Genomic DNA, 18,724 nt, shown 5'->3' on the forward strand with positions numbered 1-18,724 from the left:
TCCCATTCGTCGGTATTTGTGATATCACAAATCCTGGAAAATATGCGTTGTAGTCCAAACGAGTCGTTCGTTGTAGTTTTTGAAAAGTGATTTGTGTCAAATAAAATATCTCCTTTTGAATTGGACTTTGAGCTTTGTAACTTCGCAGATCTTTTTTATGCTCAAACAGCAACATTACAGACTACTAAAGTTGAAAAAGTGAAAAAGCATAACAGGACCCCTTTAAATCCATATATAGTTTTTATATCTTCTTTTCCTCTGAGATGGTTCTTTCCTTAAGCCACACAGGCTATTGGATAATGTTAACCAATAGCCAAGTAACTTGTATAATTTTGCTTTGTTTTGGTATTTAATAGTTACTATTTGCCATCCTTTTTTTTGTTGAATATCCTGTTTTACTTGGAAATACATCACATTACAGAAGTCAAATGCTAAAGTTGCGAAAAATTGTGGAAATGGCTCTGGTGGCAGCACTCATTCAAATCACAATAGAAAACTCTGAGTGAAATCTCATTGGTCCAAATAACTGCAAATTAAAACTACATGTTTTGTTTGACTTTCTGCTGGAAAAAAAGCATCTTGAACCTGTCTGGTTTGCTGGTCTCCCAGCCAGGCTGAACTGGTATTTAGCTGGTTTACCAACCAGCTTGAAGTTCCAACAAAACCTCTCTAAAACCACCATACAGACCAGTCTGACCAGCTAAGGGAGACCAGCTCAAAAGCCTAAACTTTAAGGTTTAAAGCCTAAACTGGTTTGCTGGTCATAGCTAGTCTCCCTTAGCTGGTCAGACTGGTCTGTATTGAGGTTTTAGAGAGGTTCTGAGCAGTTCTTTCTAAATTACACCATCAGAAAAAAGTGCTAATATTGTACCTTTAGCGGTACAACTTCTCACTGGGGCAGAACCCTTACAGCGACAGTTTTGTACCCCATCTACCCTTAAAAGATTCATTTTAGTACCTTAGAGTAGTATCATATACCCTTACGGTACTACTGTGAACATTGTAGGGGTAAATAAGTTACAAAGCATGTTTTCTGAAATTTTAAACTTGTGTTCGGCTAGTGTTTGAAGACAGAAAAATGCTGCATACTACGTTTTTGCTTGTTTTCGCTCTCTCTTTCTGTCTCCCATGTGTGGCTATTTTTTAAAAACGTCTTTTTTCCCTTTTTTTAGAAGTGACAAGTTTTGGTGGTTATTGTGGGTATTGTGCGTGCGTCTGCAAGAGAGAGCGAGATCAAGGGAATCCAAGGTTACAGTCGACATGCATACTTCCTCCTGAGATTAGAGACACGATAATGAACTTCAGTGCTGCTGTCTTGGCGACAGGAGAGTGACCTTGTGGGCTGAAGGTGTGTGAGTTCCTGGTCTTGGGGTGAGTGTTTGTGAGGGATGAACCTTTCAGTGGGAGTCACAGCAGAGGCCTGAGTGTGTCATGTGCTGATAGAAGTTTCTTTACTCGGCTGCACATCTCTGTGTCTCCAACCAAAGCGAACTGAAGACTGGAAAAGTTACAAAACTTGTTGAAACACTAGCTAATTTATTCCACTTTACTAGTCACCTAAGTTTAAATGTTTTGATAAGGTGCTTTGTATGGGGTTATATTGGAGACATGGCATGACCGTTTGAAATTGAACTACGAATACCTTTTAGGTTCCAGATTAATTCCTTGAATTTGAATTGATGTAGCACACAGGATACAGAATTGCAATTCGAATTTAAAAATCATTAAGTAAAGTTGAGCCAAAAATTTTATATATACTACTCATTACCATAAATGGTGAAATTGCAATGCACAATTTGGCAGAATAAGTCCTGCCTTTAAATAAAAGAGCCAATCGCTAATTGGTGAAGTCATCACATCACTGTAACTGCTGTTGGAAGCTCCTTTTCCCAGTCCTGAGATGCACGCTTTGGAATGTGTATACTGCATTGGCTGTACCAACCTGAAATATAGACCTTTTTTAAGAATATCTGAGTCAGTTCATTTAAGAATGTGTTGCTCATTTAAAATGTGTTAATTAAAGGAATAGTTCACCCAAAATTTTACATTTGGTCATCATTTACTCACCCTCATGTCGTTCCAAACCTGTATAAGTTTCCTTTTTATGTTGAACACAAAAGAAGACATTTTGAGGAACCAAACTGTTGTTGGTCCCCATTGACATGCATAGTAGGGAAATAAATACTATGGAAGTCAACGGGGACCATCAAATGTTTGATTACCAGCATTCTTCAAAATATCTTCTTTTATGTTCAACATAAGAGATCAACTCATGCAGGTTTGGAATGACATGAGGGTGAGTAGATGCCAACATTTTCATTTTTGGGTGAACTATCCCTTTAAACATGAATTTGGGCAGCGGTTGAGATTTTAGTGTTTGCCCATTTAGGAAGATAGTAGTTGGGTCTTGCATGCCCAAAATAGTTATCAAGAGTCGTTGCAAATATGGCTGTCGAGTTAACTGACATTGGTTGATGTATTTTTTTACCAGAAAAGCAAAGGTTAAGAAAGCAAAGTTTAGGAAAGTAAAACATTCAAAGATCAACTTTGATCATCGACTTGACAAAATTGGCTTGTTAGAAAATTTTGTTCATCAGCTCTTCTGAATCTTGCTGGAAGTAGTAGGTCATCCAGTTTCTTTTTGCCTGCTGTTTTTCGAATACTGTGTATTCAGATGTACTACTTCTTTGGGATGCTATTTTTGCAAACAATATAGTAGGAAAGTATGCATATTTGGATACAGAAGCTATTCTTTTTGCAATTCTGTTTATGCTAGTTTATGCTTCACCTTTAAAGTCACAATGAAACGGAAGCAGTAAGTAACAGATCTTTTCTTTTGCATTGTGACGTACATCTGAGCGGCCACTAGGCATCAGTTGTTAACTGGATTTTGAGATGTGGGTGTTGCACTCTAAAGTGGCAGTAGATGAACATGAGCTTGCAGGAGCAGGGTTTAATCAGACTAAATGATTGGAGAAGTCCTGCATACGTCACCAGAGAGAAGTCTTGCCATTTTCACCAGAAGGTTCTGTTATGACATATTACAAAAAGATGACAAAATCAAAACATTTTAAAAAAAGAAAAGAAATGTAGGCATATATGTATTGTTCACAATAAGATCAATAACATGCATTTAGAAAATAGATAGGGTGAATTTTCATTAATTGCATGCTGACTTTTAAGCCTTGGAGACTTTAGCTTCCTTGTGGTTATTTGACAGGTGCAGCCAGTGTGTAAATGTCAGTGATCCACAGGTGCACACTGACTCAAGCGTACAGTATACATGTACTTTTCTCTCTCTGAGCTGCTGTTTTGTAGGCAAAGTGCACTGAACATAAACCTATCCATGTATAAACTCTCAATCCCTTTTACTGTGAGACTGGAAAACTGGTTTTCCCTTTGAGGGGATTTGAATGATTTCCTCTGCTAGTGTATCTGCTCCCCGTCCCGCTCATGTACTCTCTGCTGTTCATCCCTCCCTCTGAGGAGCGCTGAAATGTCTTCAGTCCCTTTTACAAGGCAGTAATGTCCTCTCCCCTGCCCTAATCCTACACAAAACCTTCTTTTTTTCTTTGCATGGCATGGGAAGGGGAGAGATATGCTTCTATTAAACAAGCTCACAGCGTCACGCCAGACCAGAACTGGTTGATAAACTGGGAATAATGAGAGATTGGAATGAGAAAAGATAAAAGTGATTCATTTCTCTATTTTTCTTTCACACATTCTGAATATATTGTCTGATTCAACAAATGTCAAGTGTCTGTCTCAAGAGAATCGTTCGCTCTTTTTCCTCTGGCACACACACGCGCGCACACAGGCGAGAGCATTATCGCTTTGTATATGACTGCTTTCTTGTCCGCTTTTATTGGTTTGTGTCTCGAGGTTGGGAGATTCCACCAGGGGAGCGTGTGGAGAAAAATAAACCCGTCTCCATCTTGACTCACCTGCAAAGCTTTGTAATTTCTGTTAGATGTGTTAAAGCTCCCTCACATCCTCCTGCTAAGAGCACTGGGATTCGACAAACTGCTCCCTTTATGATGAGTCTGCACACACACACCTGCTTTTGTGCGTGTGTGTCATGGCAGAAGAGTGATAACATACAGCCGTCCTTGTGGACTGACCTGCACACACACACACATAAACGCCATATATGTGTCAGCTCCAGGTGAAGGGGGGTCCTCTTGACCCTTCCTCGTGGCTGTCCTGTTGACCATAGGTGGCACTAAATCTCATTTCAACACATTCATTGAATGCTTATGCTCTTACTAATCTTGCATTTATTTTTTTATTATTAAATAAAGAGTTTTTTTAAAGCAGCTGAGTAGTGTTATAGCTTTATACATATAATTCCATGAATTAGATGAATATTCCAAACATATTCATTATTCATTATCATAATATATAGGTTATAACCTATTTTCATCCTCATTAGTCATCATAACCTATAGGCCTAATTAAGTGTAATCATTTAATCTGAATTCAACATTTATTGTTTATATGCTTAAAATAATATACTTGTAATTAATTATAAACATTTATATAAAAATATTAATGTATTTATAAAATATTTTGAATTCAATATTTGAATGAGCTTTTATTTTGATATTAATTTATATGTTTTTATTTTTATTTTAAGTTGTAGTTTTGTTTTTGTAAATGTATTTGTATTTTATTATATGTATGTTTAAATCATTTTAGGTTTATGTTTAGCTGCATTTTTGTTTCAGTTTTATTTGTAATCATTTTAATATTTCAACTTCAACTTATTCTAGTTAGTTGCCAATGAATCCATTTTTAAGTTACATTTCGTTTTTAGCGTTATTTCAATGAATGTAGGTAATTAATTTTAAAGTTAACAATAACAAAACTGATAAAAATAATTAGTAGAATTATAGTTAATTCTGATGTATCTATGTGACTGAGACTATTACTTAATTAATCTGGCATTAATCAATTATTCAAATATGCTTGCAAAATCCACACATTTATATGTACTTAGCAAAACCAGAGTTTGAATAGGTCTACACAGCTATCACATCTGCACCTCTCTGCATTTGTTTTCTTGTTTGCTTATAATATATCTGTCAAGTCAATTTCACCTGGTGCATGTTGGGTTGTCATGTATGCTGCATTTATACTAAGGCCCATTGGTGTCCTGCCTTGTGCCTGACCTACTGCTAACCCTTTCCATATGATCCGGTAAGGCTGATCAGCCTGTCAGGCACAAAGCGTCACCCCTTGCCAATTTAGTGTACAGATCTTTTTTTTATGCCCCCATAGTCACCCATTTCTATTTCAGATCTCATTAATTTCTTCCTTCAGAAGCTCTATTTAAAAAAAAATATATCATCACATGCAAATACCCATATAATTACTAGTCATATCTTATAAATAACTCTTTTACATTCATTGCATTCTGTTATCTGCACCGTGTGGTTAAGGACAGAAGTCATTGGCTTTGTTTATGTGTGTTTTTTTTTTTTCAGAGGACATCTTCACAAACAAAAGAAGCTCATTAGGGGCTGTTGAGGGGTCCTTCACTCAAGTGAACTAATCTTAAATGAGAGCCCAATCAGAGGTAGCCAGCACTGATGCCTGATGGCTTAATTACCTGTTCCTGTAATACTAATCATGGTTAAATATTTATAAGGGGGAAATCTTTTGTTTAGACTTGACCTTTCTCTGGGGCTCATTAGCATCTGCTTATTAGCTTTACTTGTTTTGTTTTTTGTTTGCTTTTTTTTTGCTTTCATGGCCCTTGGGCTGTTATTGATTTTGATTACGAAAGTGACGGCGACTACTATGAATGCGGGTTAACTCAAGAACGGGCATGACATTTGTTTATCTGTGTTCATTGCTTGACAGTGGGACGTTTAGGACGCATTTGCGCGTGTATATGTGTTCGAGGGGGTCGAGGTGGTTGGGTAATAGTTATTTTCTCTGTCTGAGGAGACCGGGCGAATCTTATCTGCGGCACGCACCATTGTCTTCAATTGACCGCGAATAAAGCAGATTCATATCCACCCGAAGAGCGTGCATGTTTGTGTGGATGAGAACGACGGCTTTTTGTGTGCTCAGTGCTTTAACTGACCAGGATGATTAGATTTTGCTGTTCCATGCGAATTACCGTTCAACACGCCCCCAATGCTACAAGGTTCCCCCACAAACTCTCTTCCCTCAGGCCATCCCGATGCCCTCAATCACAAAAACAGAAAAGGTCTTTCATGTAAAAATGGAGCGGATAGCATTCCCTCAGGCAAACTGAAAGGCAGAGATGCTTTTCTCTTTCTCTCTCACCTCCAGAGTGCTGATGTTTTATTGGTGAGCCGTGTGTCAGTGCTCTGGTCTCAAGTGTTTCTCGGGACTCAGAAAACACCCAGTGCCGCTTTAGATGTGCAAAACACAAACCAGAATCCACACGCTATGCAAATACACAAGCTTTAAATCATTTACAATTCTCTGACAAGACAGTAATGCTAAATAGTTTCAGGATTTGTTTGCTAACTGCTGGATTTTGTAGGACTTCCTGTCATGTGTTCGTTGCCTGCTCATCAAATGAAATTTTCCTACCGGGACATAGGAATGATCCGAAAACTGAGTGGACACAATATAAAACCTAATTTTTGGTTAGATATTTAATAATATTCCTCAGTTTCAATAAAGCAGCTTATATGAGTTATCCAGGTATACCATCTGTTCTTTAAATGTGGTAATTTTTTCCTTTCACTGTGACCAAGGAAAATTAAATTGCAACAACAATCTCCAAAAAAACTTTAAAAAGTAGTTATAATAGTTGCTACACCTGTTTCCTGTTAAAGATAATCTTGGGTATTGTTGCATTGGGATAAATGTGCACGTTTCAAACTTGAACATTAGAGCAGCTCACATGGGACTTCACTTTCAGCTTGTGACGTATATTGATCTTACCTCTCTGCATCATTTCCTGTCATCTTTGTACAGTTTCTCTAAATAAGTGTCGAAATGCCCCAAAATAGCATTTAAAACATATACACACATCTTAAATGTCTCTGTGAGTCATTTGTTAGTCATAGGCACCATGAACACTGACAATCCCCTCTCTAGCTCAATCGTTTTACCCACCAGCCAGCTCTGATCCACAGTAACAGTCATCACAATCGACCCCGGCCGTAGCCGATATACCGTACAGACAAATATCTCAATTTGTACTATAACTATATCATCAGCACAATGACAAATCAAGGCAATAAATGCTGGCAGCTGAAGTCTGACATAAGATTTGTGCTATCCCAGAGGGGAATCCAGTGGTCGGGGTTATAGATGAATGTTGCGCTTATTTACAGAACAATTTCAGAGTGCACTGGCCCTCTTCATAACCTCTAGTGAAGTGTGTGTGTGTGTGTGTGTGTGTGTGTGTTTCCAATCTTAATGAGACTGTGGCCCAAGGACTGTCATTACCACATGCTAAAGTGTGACGTATACCATGAGCCACGGGCCATCAATACACACACCGTCACACATAGATAATAGACAGTCATTTTGTACCACAAATAATTCCAATTCTGTTCACTACAGGCACATTTAAGGTCAGAGATCATTGGGCAGAGGCAGAGCACAGCTGAATGACTGACTGGCAACCGTCATTATTAGACATGTTCCGTTCGACATGTGAGTCCAGACTGAGGAGGAGGTGAGAAGGGCCCATGTTCAGTGAGCGTGTAATGAAGCCGGGTTTGGATTAGGGTCACTGACTCGAGTGCCATTTATTTCTGCGAGGAGACTAGTCTGCTGTGTGCTTTAAATTACTGTGGACGGGCTTGGTGAAACCTGGATTACTTGGTGCGGATTGAGCAGACAGTAATATACTTGTGAGTAGTTGACATTAAATTTCAAGCAGTGATAGCCTTGTCCTACAGTGTGTCATGTTATATATGAAACTATTTTAAAAAAATGTTAATAGTTATTTTATCAAAATAATAGTTTACCTAAAAATGAGTACTTGAATATCCGTTTGTGTGCATTCAAATGTTTGGAGCCTGGTTTGAAGTCCATGGTGCCAAATGCCGTTGGTTATCTCATAACTGACTAAGATCCAATCTGAATATGCACATAACTCATGAGATGCTCTGACTACTTTTATGGTACTTGTATGATACATTTTGAAGACCAGACCTAGACCGTGGTTACAATTCAGTTTCATTGTTTTGAAAACCGCACTGAACATCCTGCCTAAAAACTGAAGAAAGAAATTCATACAAGTTTGGAAGCCCATGAGGATGAGTAAATGATGACAGTTTTCATTTTTGTGTGAATTATCCTTTTGAATGTAGATTTTATGACATCATGAGAGACTGTTTAATATTTATTTTTCTTTTTTTTGTAAATTCATTTGTCACACTACAGGTCCATTATGTATAATATATGTACAATACGTTTTTAAAGTTTGGGGTCAGTAAGAATTTTAAATGTTTCTGAAAGAAGTCTCTTATGCTCACCAATGCTTTATCTATGCTTTTATTATTTAAAAAATACAGTAAAAAACAGTAATATTGTGAAATATTATTGCAGTTTAAACTAACTGTTTACTATTTTACAAGTTATTTATTCCTTTAATGGCAAAAAAATTTTTTCGGTCTTCCTGTAACATGTCCATTCAGAAATCATTCTAATATGCTGATTTGGTGCTCAAGAAACATTTATTATTATTATCAATGTTGAAAACAGTTGTGCTGCTTAATATTTTCACGGAAACCGAGATTTTTCAGGATTTCTTTGATGAACAGAAAGCCCAAAAGCTGCATTTATTTATAATAGAAATCTTTTGTAAAATTATAAATGTCTTCACTGTCACTTTTGATTGATTAAATACATCCTTGTTGATTAAAGTATGAATTTCTTTCAAAAAAATTCTTATTGACCCCAAACTTTTGAATGGTAGTATGCAAAGTTACTGTATGTAGTGTTGTAATTCATCAATTAATTTGATAATGTGTATTAATGTCCCACTATGCACTATGACTCAGTATCTGCATCTGTGAATGTGTGTGTTTGTGTGTGTGTGTTAATAATTGTAATTTATGTTCTCCTCACAGACCCTCACTGTCACTGTGTTCCGGCCTTCAGGACAGAAGCAGTCATCCATAAACCACATCGTCTAGATCTTTATTTATTTTGCCACCAATCGACTCTGAGCAGCCTGCCGGACAGCTGCAGCAAGTGAAGTCACTTTACGCTCATTAGCATGGACAAGAGATGAGACCCTAGAAACACACACACTGATTCCCTCCCTCCACCCATCTTGGTATGAGTGTGTTGTGCCTGTTTATGCAGCACTGAGGAGCTCCAGAAACCTCTCTCCGGATTTCATTCATATGTTTGCATATATATTTATGGTCTCAGATATTTTTAATATGTTTTAATGGATACAGGTTTGACGGGAACACTTATTCACTATTAACTACGACTTTTCCCTCAATAAATTCCTAATTTGCTGCTTATTAATAGTTAGTAATATGCAGGCTAATAAGCAACTAGTTAAGAGACCCTAAAATAAAGTGTTACCGGTTTGACTTCTCAGGAGGGAGTGAGCACCATCAACACACACTCATACATGAAAATTAAGGAAGGAATATTTGAGTGTTAGGAAAAGGAAAGGAGAGGAGATGAGATGAGAAGAGAACAGATGGTACATGGTGGGATAACTCATAAAAACTGCTGTTTATCATTGCAAAACTTACTTCCCAAACAGAAAAGTACCATAAATCATACCTCACAAATAAGATACCATGGTATTGTGACAGTACTATACACCAAGGTAATGAATGACTAACATGGTATATTGCAAATACTTGAAAATATGTGAAACATGAAAATACCATTTTAGTCTATAAAACATGGTAGTACAATTGTACTTTTCTTTCTTATAGTGTCTCTTATTAAGCATAAATGAAAAAGCTAGCAAGAATATAGAAACATATGTTCTTGAGACACCTTGCAGGTTCATCTTTAGCAGAACATGAGCAGAAAATTGGATGGCTGTTTTTCATGAAAATGTTATTTTAAATATGAAAGTTTATCCTTAGAGTCAGTGGAGAGAAAAAAAAAACCTAAAGGAGCGATGAGGTGAGCACTGGTATGAAAGCAATAAAAAGAGAGAGGAGGGAGAGATGGTTAGAGGATAAAAGGGAATTGTGGGGCAGAAAAGAGAGATACGAAAGGCTTGTCGAGTGGAGGGGAGAGATGCAGGGCTGCATGTTAGTTCCTCTTCATTTGCTCTCTGTATGTGGTGTAGAGGTCAGGCTGAGAGCTGGGACTCGGGCCATGAAGGAGAGAGCAAAGACAGCCTTAGGCAGGAATATACACACACACACACACACACACACTGTACACACTAATGTTCTGTCTATATATTCCTCTTTCACATAAACATACACTATGTTTATGCTAATGTTCTCTTTCTCTGTCATAAGACACATTTACATTTTGATATTTGTAATATATGTGTCAAAGACACATATTATCATGCATGTGTATCAATGTTAAAGAAAAGAACCTTTAAAAATCTAGTTTAAAACAGTTGCCAAGTTCTTGCCAGTTTCATATGGTTTTAAAGAATCCTTTTCTTGTCTTGTTTTGTTTTATCCACCCCCCCCCCATATTTTCAAAAGAGGATGAAAAGAAAAAAGCCATCAGAGGAATCCATCAGATCAGCGGAATAAATCTAATTTCCCTATAAATACATCTGTAATATTTCAAATCCATGGCCCGGGTAAATCTAATGCTTCATTTACATTCAAATAAAGCCAAAGTCGTGTCTTATCAATAATAAGAAGCCGGCGGAAAAATAAATGGAGTTTAAGGCGGTGGAGGGGAGAGAACATAGGGTTTTCTTGTGTGTTTTATTCTCAAAGAGTCAATAAAATATAAAGAGACTCAATTATTCTATTAAGCTGAAACATTGCATCATCACTGAGCGTTACTTAGTCAACAGAGATCTTCGGGCGTGTTTGATGAAGTTTGGTTTAGACAGAGCATACTTGATTAGCAGAGCCCCGCTGGAGGTGTCTGTTTTACAAATGAATGAGAGAAGCAGAGAAAGAGAGGGAGGAAGTATTTTAAATGTCGTGTAATGTCTCTGGAACTATGTTATTTTCAGTGGTGTTTGCTATTAAACTTTGACATATGACTCCTGCACCATTTGTGCCGCAGGCATGAATTATAACTTAAATTGTTGTTCTACAATTTTTCGAAGCAATCAGACTTTAGCATGGTGGATATAAAAGTACTTTCAAGAAGGGATCTGGGGCCATTCAGAGTTCTAAATGAGGTTCTGAAATCGACATGGTTCCTAAACAAATTCTGAGTTATAGTGCAGTCACATATACCATTGTTCATTTTGATAGGAATCCACACAATGGCAAAATATATAGCCATGCAGATTTCGCAATGGGTTCGAGTTGGTCACTTCTACCAACAGAAAGCTGCTTCGCTGGAATTTTGCTAGTGGGATTGCTCCTTTTGGGTTGTTTGCCGAGTTTTCATGAGCAAAATCCAGTCTTTCAAAAAGGAATCCACACAATGGCAAAAGTTTTACCCATGCAGATACGGTGTTTACCAACAGACAGCTTCTTTGTGAAATTTCACTATAGTGTGATCATACCTTTACCATTGTTTGCCAAATTTTCATGGACGAAATCCAGTAATTTTAATGGGATTTACTGGAATTTTGCATGAGGGTGAAAGATTTGCCCTTGCAGATTTTGCAACTGGTTCAGGTTGTTCATGCAGATTTGCTGCACTGGCCAACACAAAGTTGCTTGGTTTCAATGTGAGCTTCATACATCACAAAACAATAGACAATGGACCTTTTCTACTGTACTGTAAATTTTTGCCAAAATTTAGCTAATGTGACCACACCTTTAGGATGTTTCTGTAATTTGGCCCCAGGGGCCAGAAACTATCTATTGTAAGTCTTACATTAAGATCAGACAAGTTCTAACTGAAAACACCATGGTTCCTAGGGATGAGCTGGTTTTAAATGGGCCAGTAAGCAACCTCTTAAAAACACCCTAAACAGCCACAACCACTTTGCAACCTCAGCAATGCACTTACAATTACTCCCAACATGCAAAACAATACCCTGCTGTCATGGCGGCAAGCAGTCACATTTTGTTCAAAAATTTTACAAATTTAATTTGTATTATCTTTTATTATTATTTAATATGGTTCTCCAGGAGGAAGCTGAGTGCACTGAGAGAGAGAGATAAAGAGGGAGACTCTTTCTCCTCTCGGGGTGTGAGATGCATGCTGACTACACCACACTGCAGTAGCGAGGTCAGATCCTCTTCATCGTAATGAGACATTCTGAGAACGGGAAACTGCAGTGCTCACACACACCTACAGTTCCCCAATGCTACTTAACACACCCTCTGTTTTCCAGTGTACAGACAACACAATGCATTTCCGTTACATGCAGCAAAACACATATGATACAAGATCCACACGCTACTGTTGACATTATCACACAGCACCTCCATGTTTAAAACAACACATGTGCACCTATTCATTCTTGAATTATGTACTGTACACTGTGTACTTACACTTAACACTGCATACTTGGCAAAGTGTTTGGATTTTGGAAGGGTAATATTGTATCATCATATTGTAGTTGGAACAAACAGTATAATTGTTCCTTATTTAGTGTTGCTGCTAGCTTTAGCATGTTAGCTTGCCTGAGTGCAATTCAATACTAGAGCCAAAAAAGGCTTTTTGCATGTAGTACATATACTGTACAAATATTAAAACACAAGTCACAAAACTTTTGATTTCCACGTTTGTACATAATTTTTTGGTAAATGCACGTTTGCCATTTTGACTTTTTATGTTAAACATGTAGGGTGACCATACGTGCCATTTTCCCAGGAGGCGTCCTGGCCAGGATTTCTATATTGCCATGTATCTAACATTTCACACTCACTGTAGTGGCAAAAATTATACCTTTTCTTTTAAGTTTAGAGACATTTCCTTCAAAACTAAAACACAACACAATTCAAAATACATGTAAAAAACCAACACAGAACATTCCTTCATATTACCACGGTACATGGACTTTTCTTAGAGTTCTTTGCCGTGTTCAAATGTGATTCAAATACTTTTCCATCACCCAAAGTTGTGTGACTTATGCTGCCTTATGGAAATTGGACATGAATAGCCTCTCAAGTCATATTTACAACTGGGAAACTCTGAGATAATTTTGATACCCAAGTTGGGTGGGCCACTTACTTGGTGGAGAAGAGAAACATAGCTGTAGTACTGATAAGTTTTACAGGTTTGAAACATGAATGTGCTGTGAGATATGGTCAACAGATGTGTGTGGGTCTTGTATCATATATGTTTTACTATATGTAACTGGAATCCACTGTGTTGTCTGTACACTGGAGAACAGAGGGTGTGTTAAGTTGCACAAAAATGAGATAGAATAGTGTAGAAGTATGCAAATTTGGATAGACCTATCCGTATCAGATATCAATTACTTACAGTAAAATTAAATGTTACCCCACAGACACTTTTCCGTTGACAATTTCATTCAACATTTCCTTGTTTAAAGGGGTCATATGATGCGATTTCAGTTTTTCCTTTCTCTTTGGAGTGTTACAAGCTCTTGGTGCATAAAGAAGATCTGTAAAGTTCACTGGATAGCTGGCCGATCACAAGCACACCTCGTTTTTCAGACCGATGAGCTTTGTAAAAATCGACGCGTTTCAGAAAGGCGGGGCATAGAGGAGAAACAATAATGTACAGTATGTGGAAAATAATGTTTTTTTAACCTTAAACCGCATAAACACATTTCATTACACCAAATACACAAAATAATGTTCTTTTTAGCAACATCATATGACCCCTTTAAAATTGAACGCAGGTGCACCTATTCAATAATGTATTCTGAAAACCACTCACACACCTTTTTTATTTAGCAATCAATGCATACAAACACAGGTGCACATTGCCTGTTATCATGGTCTGAGACACACACACTCCAGGACATTATCAACCAACACACACTTGTGTGCTGCTCGCCACTACTATTATGGCACAGTCTCAAACACACACACACACACACACACACACAAAGAGGATGCTGGTCCTTCTCTGGCGTGTGGTTTGTCGGTGATAAAGGCTTTTATGTGTCAGCTGCTCATGGCTGCTGAACTGCAGTGTGTGAAACTGTCTTTTAAATGTCACCTTGTGAAAACGCATGGGAAACTCCCACAGGATACAAACACTTGCTCTCATTTTTCAAAGAGAATTCCATGTAGGCTATAGGGTAGCACTGTGATTCCCATTCAGGGGTATGTGTCCCACATGGGGGTACTTGGAAAGATTTCAAATTTGTTTTGTTAAACATAAAGCAGAAATTATAACTTCAAAAATGGAAATGGCCTATCAAGGTTGTAAAAAGATTAAAAATAGGCTAATTGAAAATAATAAATAATAATTGAAATAAATGAAATCTATCTGTCTATCTAGGCTATCTATCTATCTATCTATCTATCTATCTATCTATCTATCTGCTGTTACTGTATGTATAACACTTACATTTTATCTAATAGTAATAATTAATATTCTATAATAACAATGAATATTATAACAATTAAATTATATTAAGCCTTTAAATAAGATAAAAGTCTTTAGCCTATTTAAATACATAAACAATATTTGATGAAATGAATAAGCCTCGTGGACCTACAGTACATCTAAATAAAAAATATGAATGAATATATGGATATATCTGCTAATTTGTAAGATTTTAAAATAAATATGCTCCTTGTGGACATACAGTATATACTGTAAATGTATTTACGCATACATATATCCACTATTTTTACATTAAATCAGATCATTTTTCTTTGATTATATTCAGCTACTCAATCCTTCGCAATATTCAGCTACTCAATCCTTCGCAACAACAACAACAACAACAACTGTTTCTTCTTGGATTACAAATGTTTTAAAATTATTTTTCATCTGATCGTCAACAAATGGAGTAAATCGCGCTGGCTGTCTCGCGAGAATAAGATGTGTCTCTCTCGGGTCTCGGCATGTTTCTGGCTGTTCGCTGCATTCGTCACACCATTACGTGCACCTGCTCGCAAGGTTTCGCTAGTTTGGTTCTGTTCGATACCTAATAAAATCTTATATCGATGAGTTTGTTTAACTTAGTTTGTTTGTTTACAAACAACAACAAACCAATACCAAACAATCTATAACTGCAAATGCAGCAGAAACAAACAGCGTGCTTCGGTTTGAGAGGACAGTATTGGTGAGTTGGTGTTTCACTCACACTTAATAAATAAATGAAACATTGTAAAATAATAATGGCTAATTTAACATGTTATTGTCCATTTCATTCATTCATTCATTCATTCATTTTTTTAACATTTATTTATTTAAGTCCAATAACGACCCCATTTTTGGTTTAGGCTCTTCGAGTCAAATAGGTAGGAAACACTGTAGTAGTGACCCTGGCCTGAATGTGTAAAAGTAAGCCAAAAAATTAGAATCCCACACTTATGTTTGTTTCCCAAGTTCTCATCCCAACAGTCCTGTCCTGTTCCCAGACAACTGAGGGGGCAGGATGCACCTCCGCTCTTGACCCTAATGGGTCTGGGGGCAGTTTACAGTCACACTATTAGTGGTGAAAAATTATCCTCGCCTGCATCCCTGGGCAACACACAGACCTATTAATGCCAATCAAATGCTTTCATGACTTTATTGAAAACAATGAGCCTGGCAGTACAGGCTGGAGGAAATATTAATCTTACTGTGTCACGTTACTGAACTCTGTCACTCCTTTGTGGCCATTTTTTGATTTATGATATAATAAATCAACAAAATGTGTTGTGACAGCTGAGCAGCTGTGTAACAGTAGCATGCTACAGTATACTAACAGTATGCTTTGTTATGGTCGAATGTTTTTTTTTTACGTGCACGTTTAAGTCAGTGAATGGCATCCAGTTATTATCACAGTCCATTATAATTTTTTTTTATTGTTGGCAATGTGATTAAATAAAGAGTAAAGAAGTAGGTGTTTAACATGGTTTCTCATGCAGTGTGTGTTCTAGTTGTGTAAGCCTTCTTTTTAGTAAATACTGTAGCAATAGACTGTTTATTGTTTTTCTGTTTATAGTTGAGACTGGGGCTAGTTGATCACACGAGGAAGTTGGTCACACGGGGAAATTTGTCACACAAGGAAGTTGGCCACACGAGGACTATATCTTAGTAAGTAATTTTTTTTTTTCTAATTGTGCATTTTTTTTTCTATCTGTGCTTTTGGATGTTGTTTTAAAATACTTGACCTGTCCTAAATTAAGAGATTTTAAAAATTCCAGTATCATCATATTTTTGTACTAGGTTTTTAATGTTGAGTTCCTACGTTACAACTTGCCTACAAAAGGTCAGCTTGTGTTCAGTCAGCTGTGTCTCTTTTGCTGGGTAACAACAGTGAAAATATGTCGTTTTCTAGATGAGGCTTTATGTTACTATGAAGAAAATGACCTTCAAAAATGAACCTACTCTGAGAAATATTCACTAGTAAAGCAAAAAGTGTGACAACTAGACTTGGTCTAGTTGGTGTTTTATTATTATTTATATAGCTACTATTATCGTATTTTTATTCATATTTTGGAGTAGCTTTTATTTCATATTTGTAGTTTTCATTGTAATATTAGTTTATATTAAAGTTTATATTTTATAAAAGTTTTTATAAAGTGTATATTTATATTATCTTATATATTACTTACAGCTTTTTATTTCTTTATTACTTCAACTAAACAGTTAGTTGTTTAGTCAAGGCAATATTTCTGTTTTCATCTAATATTTATATTTAATTTGTTTTATTGTTGCGTCTTTCCCTTTCTGTCTTTCATATCATTATGTACAGACCAGTCTGAGAAAGATGGATGCTGAGAATTATAGTGTATTCTGGTAATGGCAGGTGTACAATGAAATGGCAGGTGGGTAAATGAAAGAGGCCAAGTATGAAATATGGAGTTCCATATATCAACTCAAGAAAGATTGGAAGAGAATGATTTTTTTTTTAAACAAAAGCATTCAGTCAGCATAACAAATAACACAAATTAAATCAGCAATAAGATGCACATTCAATCAGTCTCAACAGCACAGAGTCTCATAAATGAATTCTCCTTCCACCAAAGAACAAAATATACAATTACAGCTCCACTGTTATTGTTTTGTGCTGCTGTATTTAAATTGATAAACAATGATTGCTGACTTTCTATAAGTTTTAAGCAGAAGTGTAATGTCCTGACCATGTGATAAATGGCTTCTCTAACTGTACAATATACACATTTATCTTAAGCTTTTTTTAGACACATTCATCATTAGCATTATTTTATGTAATATTCTCGTCGCCATATTGTTTTGTAGGTGGTTTGTATTTTTTATTTTAACAAAACAGTATTACATGCAAAGGATGACAGTGTGTGGAGGAACATGCTTGAGTTAAAATCAGTGTGAATTGTCAGGCTCAGTCTATTTTAATTCTGTAATGAATTTCTGAGTGAAACTAGAAAAATGTTGGGCAGCACTTGATTGTACTGGAAATTGATTAAATTGCAAAAAGTGGTTTTTGCGTACCAGAATGCAGCCTGACCAATTGTGAGTTGCGAGCCTTGCTCATTCAAGTTAAAAATACCTGCACCTTCTCTTATGTTAAAAATAAAGTGCATAGATTATAACAACAAACATTTTTGGCCCTTTGAAATAACATGCCCAATAAAATAGTTCACAATAAGACTAGGAACATGCATTAAAAAGTAAATGGAGCCCATTTTAATATCATATTAACTTTAACAAAAAAAAAAAAAAAAATTCTACATCAATACTTGAAGACGAGAGGGAGAATGGTAGAGTGCTTTTAGTTCAAGTTTAAACAAAGAAACATTTCAGTATTTAAAACTACAAACAGCCCGTCTTTCTCTTATTAACCTGTGTGTATTGCTGTGTTTGGTTTCTTTCTAATGATTGATGTCAAAAACCCTGTTGGAATGACTTTGCTGCATAGGCTCTGGTGATAGGAAATAGGCTTTCTTAAACCGCCAGAGAGAAACATCATGCAGAAGAACCAAACCACAAAACAAGAGTCGGTGAAGCAGCCCTTGCGCTGTGATTGCACACATTGCTGCTGGTGACCAGACCATGTACACAGATAACCTCGCCTTCAGCAGGCGTGATTGAATAGCCTGAGGCGGAAGAATATTCCGGAGATTCTCCTGTAAAAGTTTTAAGTCTGTGTTTGTAACTTGGGCTTATCACCACAGCCTTGGGTAACAGACACTTGCTGCGTCTCAGCCATGCAAATGATAATGGGCTCTGACGAAGGGCAACTTCTCATGGAAGTCTTCATGTGTGCGTCTGAAGGCCCCGGGATCTTTGCAGCTTTCCTTGAGTATATCTCCCTCTGTAATAAACCATCTCTCCAGATGAGACTGTCTGACTTTGGCCGCCGTGCCTGGAAGACACACACAATGCACACAATGATTGCCATTGACCGAGAGGATGGAGTGACCAGCTGTGTGCGAGGAACAGTGACAACAGTCATGAATACTCACAGGAATCTCATATAGGCGTCCAAATTCAGCAGACTGGTGAGATCATTGCTGTGAGGCCACATTGAGACATCAGAACATGCTGGTGAAATGAAACCACACGTCAATCCAGTGGACAA

This window comes from Sinocyclocheilus rhinocerous, unplaced genomic scaffold (assembly GCF_001515625.1).
Source record: "Sinocyclocheilus rhinocerous isolate Xijiao unplaced genomic scaffold, SAMN03320098_v1.1 scaffold848, whole genome shotgun sequence".
NCBI classification, from domain to species: Eukaryota; Metazoa; Chordata; class Actinopteri; order Cypriniformes; family Cyprinidae; genus Sinocyclocheilus; species Sinocyclocheilus rhinocerous.